Genomic DNA, 12727 nt, shown 5'->3' with positions numbered 1-12727 from the left:
ATCCATTTCTGGGTGAGACAGACCTAGGTGTGTCTACTGGACAGGAGTATGCTTGCAACAGGGGAGGAGAGAATTCTAATGAAAGGAACAGCCGTGGTGGGCTCAAAGGCATGTCAGAGTCTGAAAGAAGGAGCTGAGCTCCACACAGTCTGGGGGCCTGGTCCCCATGACCTCTTGTTCTGTTGAATGGTTCTCTCATTAGAAAGCCAGAATTATAAAACAGCTATCTCTAACTATGACAAGATTTTAGTATACCTTGACTCTTTAAGGCATTGTTATGTAGTTTCCTTTCAACCTCTAATGTCCAAAGGGGACAAAGGATGGGTTCTTTCTGTCTTGAAACACAAGTGATTGTGTTCTGCAGACTGCAGGGGGTGTGTGGAGCTGAAGTTTGCAATCACAGTGAAGATCCTTCGGACTGCTTGGTGTTGGTGGAGCAGGACACTGTAGGGAGACAGAATACTGCCGACCAGAAGTGGAATCACCTTGGGCTATTGCCCCCTTAGTAACCGTTTCCTTCTACTTCTGTATCTGGCTTAATGTTATCGTGACTATTAAACAAAGCTCAGGGAATGTACTGCTGACCTTAGGTGACCTCTAACCCCCCACCCTAAAGCTTGGATGCAATGAGAAATCTATAGAAAAGGGTTTTTTTGTTGTTGTTGTTGTCTCTCTTCTTAATTCTCCAACCAACATACTGTGTATTGGTTTTGACTTTCTTTGCTCTGTGCCTATGAAAGTTTATATGACTTCTTCTACGCAGAATGAAGTCAGAGTATGGCCACTCTTACTTTGTTCAGAATATATATATATATCTGTTAGAGTCTATGTTCATTACAAATAGAGTTGCTGTGTCTCAGAAGACATGTACCTTGTACTAGCAGATTCCTGATATCCTGTGGCGGTTCCAGAAATTGGCTGAGGAAATCTTGAAGATACTTGATGCTCTTGCAAAGTGAGAGCTAGTTGGGGGAGGTGATGGCTAGCATTGTATTGTATTTCTATTAGTCGCTCAAATGATGTGTGTTTAATAGTTTCCCGTTCTTCAAGATGACAATTCAGATATCAGATGGATGCTCTCTTCTGTGGAATAATGTTCTGTTACTCTTCAAAGAGAGAGGAAAGACGGAAGGGAGGGAACAGCTAGTCTGGGAAATGAAAGGTGTTGCTGGCTTAGAAAGCCTGAAGATGTGGTTCCTGATACATTCCAGCATAGCCTTTACAGATGGCCGAAGGTTATTAGTTAGCTCTTAGATGCAGAAACTATGGATACTCACCAGTCCATATTTACTTCTTGCTGATATCCATGGCAGAGGAGCAGTGGGCAGTGATTGAGATTCAGTGTGTTGGCCTACCAGGAGGCCACCCCCTGATGGATAAGTCTTGGGTAGGCAAGGCCCCTGAGACCACAGACCCTGGAATGCCTCTTGCTTCTGCTGTGCCCTTTGCATGTTTGCTGTTGTTATCCTTCTCTGTTCTCTGGCATGGTTGAATTGGGTGTAATGCTCTTGTACACTGTAAAGATTTGTCATGCATACTAGTTTAATAAAACACTGATTGGCCAGTAGCCAGGCAGGAAGTATAGATGGGGTGACCAGATTAGGAGAATTCTGGGAAGAGGAAAGGCAGAGACACAGTCACCAGTCAGATGCAGAGGAAGCAATATGAGAGTGCCTCACTGAGAAAAGGTACCAAGTAATATGGCTAAACATAGATAAGTATTATGGGTTAATTTAAGTTGTAAAAGCTAGTCAATAATAAATCTGAGCTAATAGGTCAAACAGCTTATAATTATATAAACCTCTGTGTGTTTCTTTGGGACTGAATGGCTGTAGGACAGAAACTTCTGTTTACAGGTAGGGAGATTCCCTACTGCCTGTAAGGTAATGTGTTTATCTCATGGAAATATCCTGTTCTACTGGGCAATTTTACTTGTGGATTATTTTGAAGATGACTTTCTCCCTAAGCTGTACCATCTAATTGATAATAATGTTAGCTTATATAAAGTTTTGATGAATAAAAATATATACAGGATATGTTTCACAGCTAAGGCCTATGAGTTATACCTAGGAGATGTTTTAGATCACATCTTAGGTTAATGATTAAGGAGAACAATTGAATTCTCCAGGGGCCAGGCTGGCCCTAATTCTCTTAATGCTTAAAAGATAGTAACTCTTCATACCCATTCCTGCCCTCAATTTCCTGATATGAGGAACTAGTGATAAATGGGTATACACCCTAAAGATATAAAATACAGTTGACTGTCTTTTATGTCAAAAAGTTTAGGTTTGTGATTCCTTTAGGCTTTCTTGTAAGATTAACTTCCTAGATCTATCATAGAATGGGTGGGATTTTTGTTTGTTTTTAGTAGGCATGGTGTACAGCCTGCAAGCAAGGGCTATACCTTTTTTTTTTAACCTATAAAGAGATACTTTCTGTCTGCTTACATTCTATTAATCTGCAATAAATTACTTAGATGTAAATGTATGTGGGATATTGGGATGACTTTGTTTTTAATCATGTAAGGGAAATGAAAAACATATTACCTGTGCTCTGTAGGGATTTAGCAAAATCACTGTAGAGGCTAGAGACTGGAGTGAAGAGATGTTTTTAGAAGTACCTTGACCTTGAAGAAGCCTTGTGGAAAATGATGATTGTTTTGCTGAGGGGGCCTTGCAGCTTTCCACAAGACACCTCCAACACACCTAGGGCTCTTTATTGTGTATTGCACACAACACATTATGAAGGACTAGAGTCATGGAGGTATGTGATGCTTTCCTTCAGTAAGACATGTAAATCAAGGCTGGGAACCTTGGTATGAGAAAACACTTTATGTAACAATCTATAAATATGCTTTTGTACAACTATTCCCTGGGAAGCCAAGCTAGCCTAGTCCATCCCTGTTGGTCCATCAGAAGAGGTTGGCGAATAAAAAAATTTAAGGGAGTGTGTAAATGTCTTTTCTTTAACACTGTTCAGATAGAAAAAGTCTTAGCTTATGCCAACTCTGTGGACTCCTTTCAAAGCTCTGTGCTGCTGGCAGCTGGTCCTTCAGACAGCAGTAACCTCTATTTATATTTAATTAAGAGCAGACATAGACACACGGAACCCAGGATTGCAGTGATCTGGACTCAGGTCAGCTCTGGAACTCCTTGCTTGCAGTCTGCATGGGCCTTCCCCCCATCACATTACCTTTCCAATACGGTTATGTTTATATCCAGGGCATTTAGAGGACTAGTAGGTTAATCTTCTCTGCTGTTCTATGAGGTAAGCGGTTCTGAGTTTTTCAGCATGAAATTCTAAGAGTATGTCATTTGCTCAAATGACTTGAAATTCTGAGTAAGTCTTGCTCAAATTACACAGTCAGGAGCCAATTCATGCTTGTTGGCTTGTGCAACTTGCAGTTCTATGGATTACTGTAGTATTTTTAAAATTATATAATAAAATTATATATGTATATATATATATATCAACAATTGAAAGTCAAATTCCATTCCTTTTGTACTACAAAGATAAAATTATGTGACCTAAATTGGCCTGATTTTTTTTATTACTTTGAAATTTGATTCTATGTTTATGGTGTATGTGGAGGTGGGTGGGTAACTTTGGGGAGTCAGTTCTCTTCCACTGTGGGTTCCAGGGACTGAACTCAGGATGTGATGCTATGATGAAGCCCTTTTATTTGCTGAACCATCTTGCCAGCCCATGAATATGTTTGCATCTGTTTTGATTGTCATATTTGGAAATATGAACAAGACAAATGACGTATTACTAAAATTGGTTATTCTTGGAGTCTCCATTTCTTTTTTAACACATAAAATATGATTTTATTTAATAACGAAGGTAGTATGATTTTTTCTTTCTTATTTTTGTATTCTGTTTTTCTAAAAAAAATTACTCGAGAATGTCACATATGCATACACAGTACCATTTTTATTCCCCATTTTTGCTTCTTCCTACCCAACTTCATGTCTTTTTATTGATTTTATTGAGTTATAAATTTTTCTCTGCTCCCCTCCCTTTTTCTGCCCCTCTCCTTCAACTCTCTCCCATGGTCCCCATGTTCCCAATTTACTCAAGAGATCTTGTCTTTTTCTGCTTTCCATGTAGATTAGATCCATGTATGTCTCTCTTCGGGTCCTCATTGTCATCTAGGTTCTCTGTGATTATGTTTTGCAGGCTGGTTTTCTTTGCTTTATGTTTAAAAGCCACTTATGAGTGAGTACATATGATAATTGTCTTTCTGGGTCTGGGTTACCTCACTTAAAATGATGTTTTCTAACTCCATCTATTTGCCTGCAAATTTCAAGATGTCATTATTTTTTCTGCTGTGTAGTACTACATTGTATAAATGTACCACATTTTCCTTATCCATTCTTCAATTGAAGGGCATTTAGGTTGCTTCTAGGTTCTGGCTATGACAAACAATGCTGCTATGAACTTAATTGAGCACATGTCCTTGTGGCACAATTGCACATCCTTTGAATATCTACCCAAAAGTTGTATTACTGGGTCTTGAGGAAGATTGTTTCCGAATTTTCTGAGATATTGCCCTAATTTTCTGAGAAATTGCCCTAATTTTCTGAGAAATTGCTCCGTCTAAACACACCCTTTGCTGTCCTTGTCAATCAGTGTCAGGACTGCCCTACACTCTCTTCCTCTCTGAGCCACGAAGCACATCAGTACACAGGCATCTGATGAATGAGGCTTTTCCTAGAATGTTTGCCTAAGTCTCTCATGCCCGTAAACATATTTGTTACATTATCACAACAACAATGAGAGTAAACTCAATTTCAGAGGCCTTCAGTCTATAATAAAAATGCACAAATATATTCAGAATCTGCTGGGTGTATTTTTTCAAAGGAGGTAATACTTTAAATCTAAAAGCAATAGTATTTTAATACACTGCAAGAGAGATCCTTTGTAACCACATGCATTGTAGGCTTGTTTTTTAAGGTAAATGGTGTGGATCTTTCAGTCATTACACTGTTATTTTCCCCTCCTCTCTCCCCCTTGCCCATTCCTAAGGAGCCCCAGCCTTTTCCCAACTCCCCCATTAGATCACTGGCATTCAGCAACTTCCCTTTTCCCTTCTCTTGCATCTTTCTGTATTTACCTCCCCCATCCTTCCCTAAGGAGTCCTCCCCTTTCCCTGTTTCCTTGATCAGACTACATGTATTTTGCTATCCCCCCTTTATTGTTCCCCAGCTTCCCTGCTCGAGTAGTGGTTCTATTTTACCTTCCTGGCTTCTGTAGTTACTGTAAGCTGTCTACTCACATCTGGAGATTTGGGGCTAGGAACCTCCGATGAGAGAGCACATGCGACATTTGTCTTTCTGGGTCTGGGTTAGTTCCCTAAATATGATCCCTTCTAGTGTCATTATTTACCTACAAAATTCATGATTTCATTTTTCTTTGTCCCTGAACAATATTCTGTAGTGTATATGGACCACACCTTCATTATCTACTTGTCAGTTGTACATTTAGGTTGTTTCTATTCCCTAGCTATTGTGACTAGAACAGCAATGAACATAGATGAGCAAGTATCTGTGGAGTAGGATGTGGATGCCAAGGAGTGGGATAGCTTGGCCATAGGGTAGATTTATTTTTAGCTTTTTGAGGATTTTCCATGCTGATTTCTACAGTAGCTGTACTTGTTTACAATCCTCAAGACTGTGCATCTACTGAGATGAGCATGTGATTTTTGTCTTTAGCTCTTCTGATTAGTTTTAGGTTCAACTCTATTTTGCCAGATAGTTAGAAAGCAATGCCTGCTTACTACATGGTCTCATTTGATTGGAATGCTTTCATCCATCCTTTTACTCTAAGGTGGTGCCTATCTTAAAAACTATGATGTGTTTATTGTAGGCAGGAGATTTTATTTTTTGATCTTTTTCAGCTGTGTCTTTTGACTGAAGAATTGAGGCCACTAATATTTAAAGTTATTAATGAAATGTGTATGTTAGTTGTGGTTATCATGTTGTTATTATTGCTATTGTTTGTATTCTCAGTGGTATTTTGTGTTTTAATAATTACAACTTCATATTTCTCTTCATGGTGTCTGTGCTGTGCTCATTTCTCTCATGAGTCTGATATAATACTTCCTTTTCTTAGGTTTGGTTTATTGGATATATATTTTTTTCAGGACTGGGACCCAGGGTCTTCCACATACTATGCAAGTACTCTACCATTGAGTTATAGCCCAGCCCTGGATATACATTTTTTTAAGGTTGTCTATGTTATGGAAAGTTTTTCTTTCTCCTTCAATCATGGTGGATAGTTTTGCTGGAGATATTATTTTATGTTGGCTTTCATAGTCTTTCAGGACTTGGAATGCACTAGTCCAGGCTTTTTGGTTTTCAAAGATTCTATTTAGCAATTAGTTGCTATCTTATGGCTTTTTCTTCACATGTGACTTGTATTTTTTTCTCTTGAAGCTTTCAATATACTTTCTTTATTATGTGTATTTAGTGTGTTTTTAAAATATGGTATAATTTGGGGGGGTCCCTTCTGGTCTTATCTATTTGATGGTCTGTGTGCTGCTTGTGTCTGTACAGGTGTGCCTGTATTTAGTCTGGGGAAGTTTTCTCTATGATCTTGAAGATTAGTCTATGCTATGGACACAGGATTTTCTTCTCTCATCTATGTCTGTAATTTGAAGTTGTTTTTTTTATTTGCCACAGTGTTAAGCATTTCCTGCATGTTCCTTTCCTGTCTTTTAAATTTCTTCATGTTCCTTGCTTATTTGATAGACATCTTCTAGTTTATCTTTGAGACCTGATAGTCTGTCTTCTGCTAGATTCATTCTATCTGTAAGGGTTTCCTTTGAGTTTTCCAGTTGTGTGTTGGGTTTTTCAGTTTCATCTTCCTTTCTTCTTGAGCCCTTATCAATGTTTCTATCTTCTATTTGAATTCTGTCTTAAGTCTTGGAATGTCTTTTCCATCAGCCTTATGTTTGTATGTTCTTGGGTATCACTCAGGCCTTTATTCTTCTTAAGTTCACTCTTTTTAATTTCTCAGAGCTATTTCTTTGTATCTTTAAACTCCTAAAATTTATGGCTGAAGTTTATGATTGTTCTTTTAAATTCTGAGGCATGGAATTTATCTATGTAATTCTCATTGGCAAACATTTCTTATTTTTTCTTTTTAAATTATTTTTATTGAGCTATATACATTTTTCTCTGCTCCCTTCCTTCCTCCCCTGTTCCCTTCTACCCTTTCCCATTGGCAAGCATTTCTACAGGACTGATTAGCTTTAGAGAGAAGATATTGCCTTGATCTTTTATATTGTTGGTATCCCTGAGATAACATCTGGCCATGTGGACTTTCTCTGTTAGGTTTGAGATTGTTATGGATAAAGCTGGTTGAGGAAGAAGAGAAGATGTGAGGACAGGTTGAGTCTAGAGTTGAAAATGATGTCTGGGGTGGAATGCAGTCAAGTGGACAGGGGGGACAGGACTGGCATATATGATGTGCTTTTTGTTCCAAGTCATGAGCATGGGGTAGAGAAGCCTGAGTGGAAAGGTGGGGTATGGCATTATAGAATCCTATGGTTAGCGGTACAGTGGGAAGATCCTGAGCCAAGCCTAGAGATCTCTGTAATGAAGGCAGGGGCATTATCAGGGTTCTTTGGAGGAACAGAACTAGTGGGATACTAATTCAAATAATTCAATCAAGAAAAATCCCTCACAGGTGTACCCAGATGCTTGGGTTTTAGTGTATTCCAGATGTAGTCAAGTTGACCACTAAAATTAGCCATCACAGCAGGGAAGAACAGGCTAGGCTGGTGAACTGGCTGAGAGACCCATGTTAAATCAGGTAGATTGTGGAAAAGGCGTGGATGAGGAGGCCATAGGTACTCACCAGACTAGACCCTGAGGGGAGGACTTGGGAAATCTGGGTGTGGATTACATTTTAGGAGATGAGGCAAAAGTTCCTATGGGTGGATGCGATGCTTTCTTGATGAGCTTTCACAGGTTGGGATGGTGCTATTCTTGGAGTTTAATCACTAGGGACTATTTATAGATGAAAAGTACAGAGATGCTGATTACAGAGAATTTAAAAAAATTAGATATGTATGCTTAATATTAGGTGACTGTTAAGTAAACCTAAATGTATGAAGATTTGATATTCATAGTGTTGTCTTTAAATTCCTAAGCAGGCTTGTATTGAATAGTAGCTATTTTTATTAATAAATAGTAATATTTATTACTATATCTTTAATAAATGATATTATAGTTGGTGTTTAGGAAGGATGCATAGCACTCAAAAATATTGGCTAATAATATATTTTTTTATTACTTAGTTCAAATGGAGAGCCTATTTCTGTTTAAAGATGTAGTTAGTATCTATCTTTGAAATCTGCAAGGATACAAAAACCTAAGAGTTTCTTTCTTTAGTAATGAGATCCTGTTTAGAGATCTGATTCTGAGTCTTTGAACATCTTCGTAAAGAATGCAGTCTAAGTCTTAGCAGTAAGCAGGCTTTTATAAATCATACCAAGTTGTTTAATTAAGGAGAAAATTTATTCTTCAGTGCCATTAGGACTGGGGCAGTATCGAGATGTGGAAAATAGGTGACAAACAACTTTGTCCCTCTTCCTTCTATCCAGTTTAGCCATTCTACCTTGAGTTTAATGCTTCAGAGACCCATTTGAGTAGCAGGGCCTCATTCCTAGAGGGCTGATGTGTGCAGGGCTGTCTCTCCTGTGTGGAAGCGTGGAAGCTCTTTTTGTTTTTGACTATCATTGTGTATTTTTTTTGGCTGACATTGTTCCTTTGGTTTTAATGTGCGCCAAAAGAGTCGACAAATTTTCTGGGTAAGTTTGTGGAATCCCTTTTCCTCCTGCTCCTTGCTCAAATCAACATGAAATAAAGAGTCTTTCCTGCCAACAATGTGGTGTTGTATTATTATTATTTGCTTATCCCTTGCTTATCATTTGAGGCAGGTTCTCACTATGTAGACTTGACTGGGCGGGAACTCACCATGTAGACCAGGCTGGCCTTGAACCCACAAAGATCTACCTGACTCTGCTGGGATTAAAGGAATGTACCGTATTACTTGCTCTTGCACCAGTAACAAGTAAACTCAATTTCCCTTGATAATACAGGCTAATTGTTCAGAGCAGGAGAGGAGTCTCTCTTCTTTTACTTTTGGTTCAGTAGATATGTAGAGGTCACATGACTGACTATAGTTTAGTTTTTAATTGAAAATTGAATGGGACAGTTGTATTACCTATCGAGAGCATTCCTTTTGAAAAAATGAAGACTTTAAGCCAATACTGCTTAAGGTAGAGATGGGAAGGAGACACTTTGCAGATGAATCTTAAACTTTGAGAGATCTTAGTGGGGGAAAGGGCATCTCTTCTCCCTTTTGAGTCTACTGATAACTGGATATGAAGGCTCATGCTTGGCTGGGGAGGCTAAAGTAACTGAGGTTGGAGCTGGACCATAGCTTTTCATGTGGATTTTTAACTTCCATGTTTTATTGATTACAGTAGTCATAAACTATACTGCAGTTTCAAGGGCAGTGGACATATAATCCATGACTCACAGGGAGATATGTAAGTCCTACAGTATTACAGAGATTTTAGATTTTCAAATTATGCTACTCTATTGCCAAATTGCCATGGTTCTTGGCAAACAAAAGTGAAGTAAAGTGATGTTCCTTTAATGTCCTCCAACAGGGCACAGGACTTTTCCTTTATGTTCATAACACACGGATTTTCCTAGTTCTCAGTTTGACAGTGAGGATATTTTATTCATAGGTTTTATTACTAATGAGGGCAGTTATACTTTGCATGTTTGTCACCTTGCTGAATTGTTCTTTTCTCACTTACATAAGGCATACAGCCCTTCCCACTTGTTTTCTAGGGGCTCCTTAAAACCAAGACTGTGTTTTGGCAAAAGTTGTCTCAGTTTTTAAAAAAATTTAATTTATGAAGCTTGAGCTAATGGCAGAATTTTTCAATTTTTATATAGGTTATGTGTTCATCTTTATTTTAACCTTTTATCTAAGAATTTTTCAAGTTTATCTTCTAATTCGTTTGTTCATTTTCTGCACTGTTGAATTTACTTCTCATTTCTTACATTGTGGCTGGAAATTGGCAGCCATTCCTTACTCTGACTTATCCTCGCCTATTTGTCAATTTCCCAGAGGAAGCATTTTCTTGAATATTTAAGACAGCATTATGCAGATATTTAATAAAATATTCTTATGCCTTGATGCTCGTTCTGAGAAAAGAAGACACTGCAATGCTTTTGAAGATGAGTTGCTTTCTTCTCCCCATTTATCTCTGTCGCCTCCCCCGGCACCAGGGTTTTTTTCATGTATTCCAGGACTTTGTTGTTTGGCTAGTTCTTTAAGAGGTTCTTTTAGAGGATGACCAAATGTTAATATATACTTTGTATGATTATCCAAGAGCCAAGGTTTATTGGTCAGCAAATATATCAGAGAGGTGTTTCTCCATCTGGACTAAGGATGCTCTCTCCAAGAGACAAAAACCTTTTAATAAAATCTCCAAATCTCCAACTTCAGGACACGAGAAGCCCTATTTTGGGTTGTTGGTTAGAATTGTCCAAGAGATTCTTAAAATATTATAGACTATTTCTATTGCCCTTAGTTGCCCTTCCCTCCAGAGGTGGAAGGTGAATTTTTATTGTTGAAGATACCATATACTTCACAATATGGCCTAGAGACCTCTAAACTGGAAATGACCTTAAAGCCTTCATTTTAAGGACTACCTTTCATGGTACCAGAAGGCACCATGCAAGCTTCTAAAGGAGGCAGGTGATCAACAATTCTGTTTGGCTGTGATGCCTATGAACCACAATGACCCATATGGCACAGTAACTCCAAGGGTATAGTTACAATACACATATCTTGGTGATAACCAACAGCTCTCTAATCAGACTTCCCCTAATCTCAAGAAGAGGAAAATTTTGCCTGGAGCTGGAAACCTAGCCAGCTACCCAGGGCTAGTGAAGCCATGGATGCTATAGAAGAACCTACAGCTACCAATTTACTAAACTAGTATAATCCCTAACTACTTTCTAATTTTATGCCCACAGGTAAGTACACTCTTTATCTCTTATCAAAGAAACTTCTCTTTGCAACAGATGCAGACCATTACAGAAAACGTAACTAATCAAAGTGCAGATTGTGGAGACCAGTCCCAATGGCTATATCTATAATACAACTCCTACAGCATAACCAAGGATCAGGCATAATTGTGGAAGAGGGAACAGAAAGATTGTAAGAGCCAGAGGACCAGGGAGTTTGCTGTGAAACCATCTCCTAGTAATGTCAGATGCTCCACACATAAAGTATCACCAATGTGACTGCCTAAACATGAGTCCAACAGGGACAAAAGTAGATACATAAAAGTGGATGGGGGAAAGCCCAGGAGGCCTCAACACTACATACACAAAGAACTACAGGCCCCTAAGAAATAATGAGAGAAATATTCTTCCCCAGGGAAGAGCACACCTGATGTGGGATTCCCCTCTGTATGCTGTGAATATGTTTTATTACCACTGGTTATTAAAGAAGCAGTTTTGGCCTATGGCAGAGTAGATTAGAGCTAAGCAAGAAAACTAAATTAAATTCTGGGAGAAAGTAGGTGGAGTCAGACCGATACTATTCGGCTGCTGAAGGAGAAAGATACCTAGAACCTTTCCGGTAAGCCATAGCCTCATGGCAATACACAGATTAATAGAAATGGGTTAATTTAAGATATAAGAGCTAGCTAGGAATATACCTAAGCCACTGGCCAAGTAGTGTTGTAATGAATATTGTTTTTGTGTGATTATTTGGGTCAGGGTGGCTGGGAAACTAAAGTCAAAATAGTCAGCTCTGTATTTATTTAAGAATGTATGTGTGTTTAACAACAATTAATCAAAAAAGAGTCCGAGGATTTTCAAAAGAGCAAGGAAGGGTATAGAAATGGTTTAGAGAGAGTACAAGGAAGTGGGGAATGATGCTATTATAATTTAAAAAGATGAAAGAAATATGTTCTAAAAAGCTTCTTCCAAACTTCCTTTGGAGCACATAGGGTCTGGGGGAGTGGAAGGGAACAAGGTATAGAAATGCAAATCTGGGCTACTCTGATAATCTGTAATCAGAAGTGCTTTCACTACCTCCTCCAGTTGGATCTGTTTCCACACCCATGTGTGCACACCCCCACACACCAATGCTTGCACACATCTGCACATACACATGCATACCCACACTTGGACACACACATTCTCACTTGTATGCGCATGCAAACTCACACCCACCCACACTTGCACACATGTGCACACACGTGCATACACACATATACACATGCACACACACGTGTACACGTGCACACACACACTCACATGCACACACATATATACTTTATTCCTGTAATGTATAAATAGTAACAAAATGACATTGGACAACAATTGATTTCAAGTGAACTTGTATTTAAAGATGAAGTCAACAGCAGTGCTTGGTCTAAACAGTGAAGGCGGTGCAAGGCGCCACCAGTCTGTAGATCTATATGTCAGGATGGAAAAGCCCTCTGTATTCCGGTAGTATGAGGAACACCATGCTCAAATGCAAAGACAAGTTAGGCAAAAACATGGGACCAGATAAAGGGAGAAGGGTAGCATTTATGTTCTTTAAAATGAGGCAGTAATATTCTCAGATAATTCTGTCCACACTCACTTATGACTCAAAGGTTAACATAAAAGTGTGAATT

Source organism: Arvicola amphibius, chromosome 9, assembly GCF_903992535.2.
Source record: "Arvicola amphibius chromosome 9, mArvAmp1.2, whole genome shotgun sequence".
Classification (NCBI taxonomy): domain Eukaryota; kingdom Metazoa; phylum Chordata; class Mammalia; order Rodentia; family Cricetidae; genus Arvicola; species Arvicola amphibius.
Note: the sequence above shows the minus strand (reverse complement) of the source record.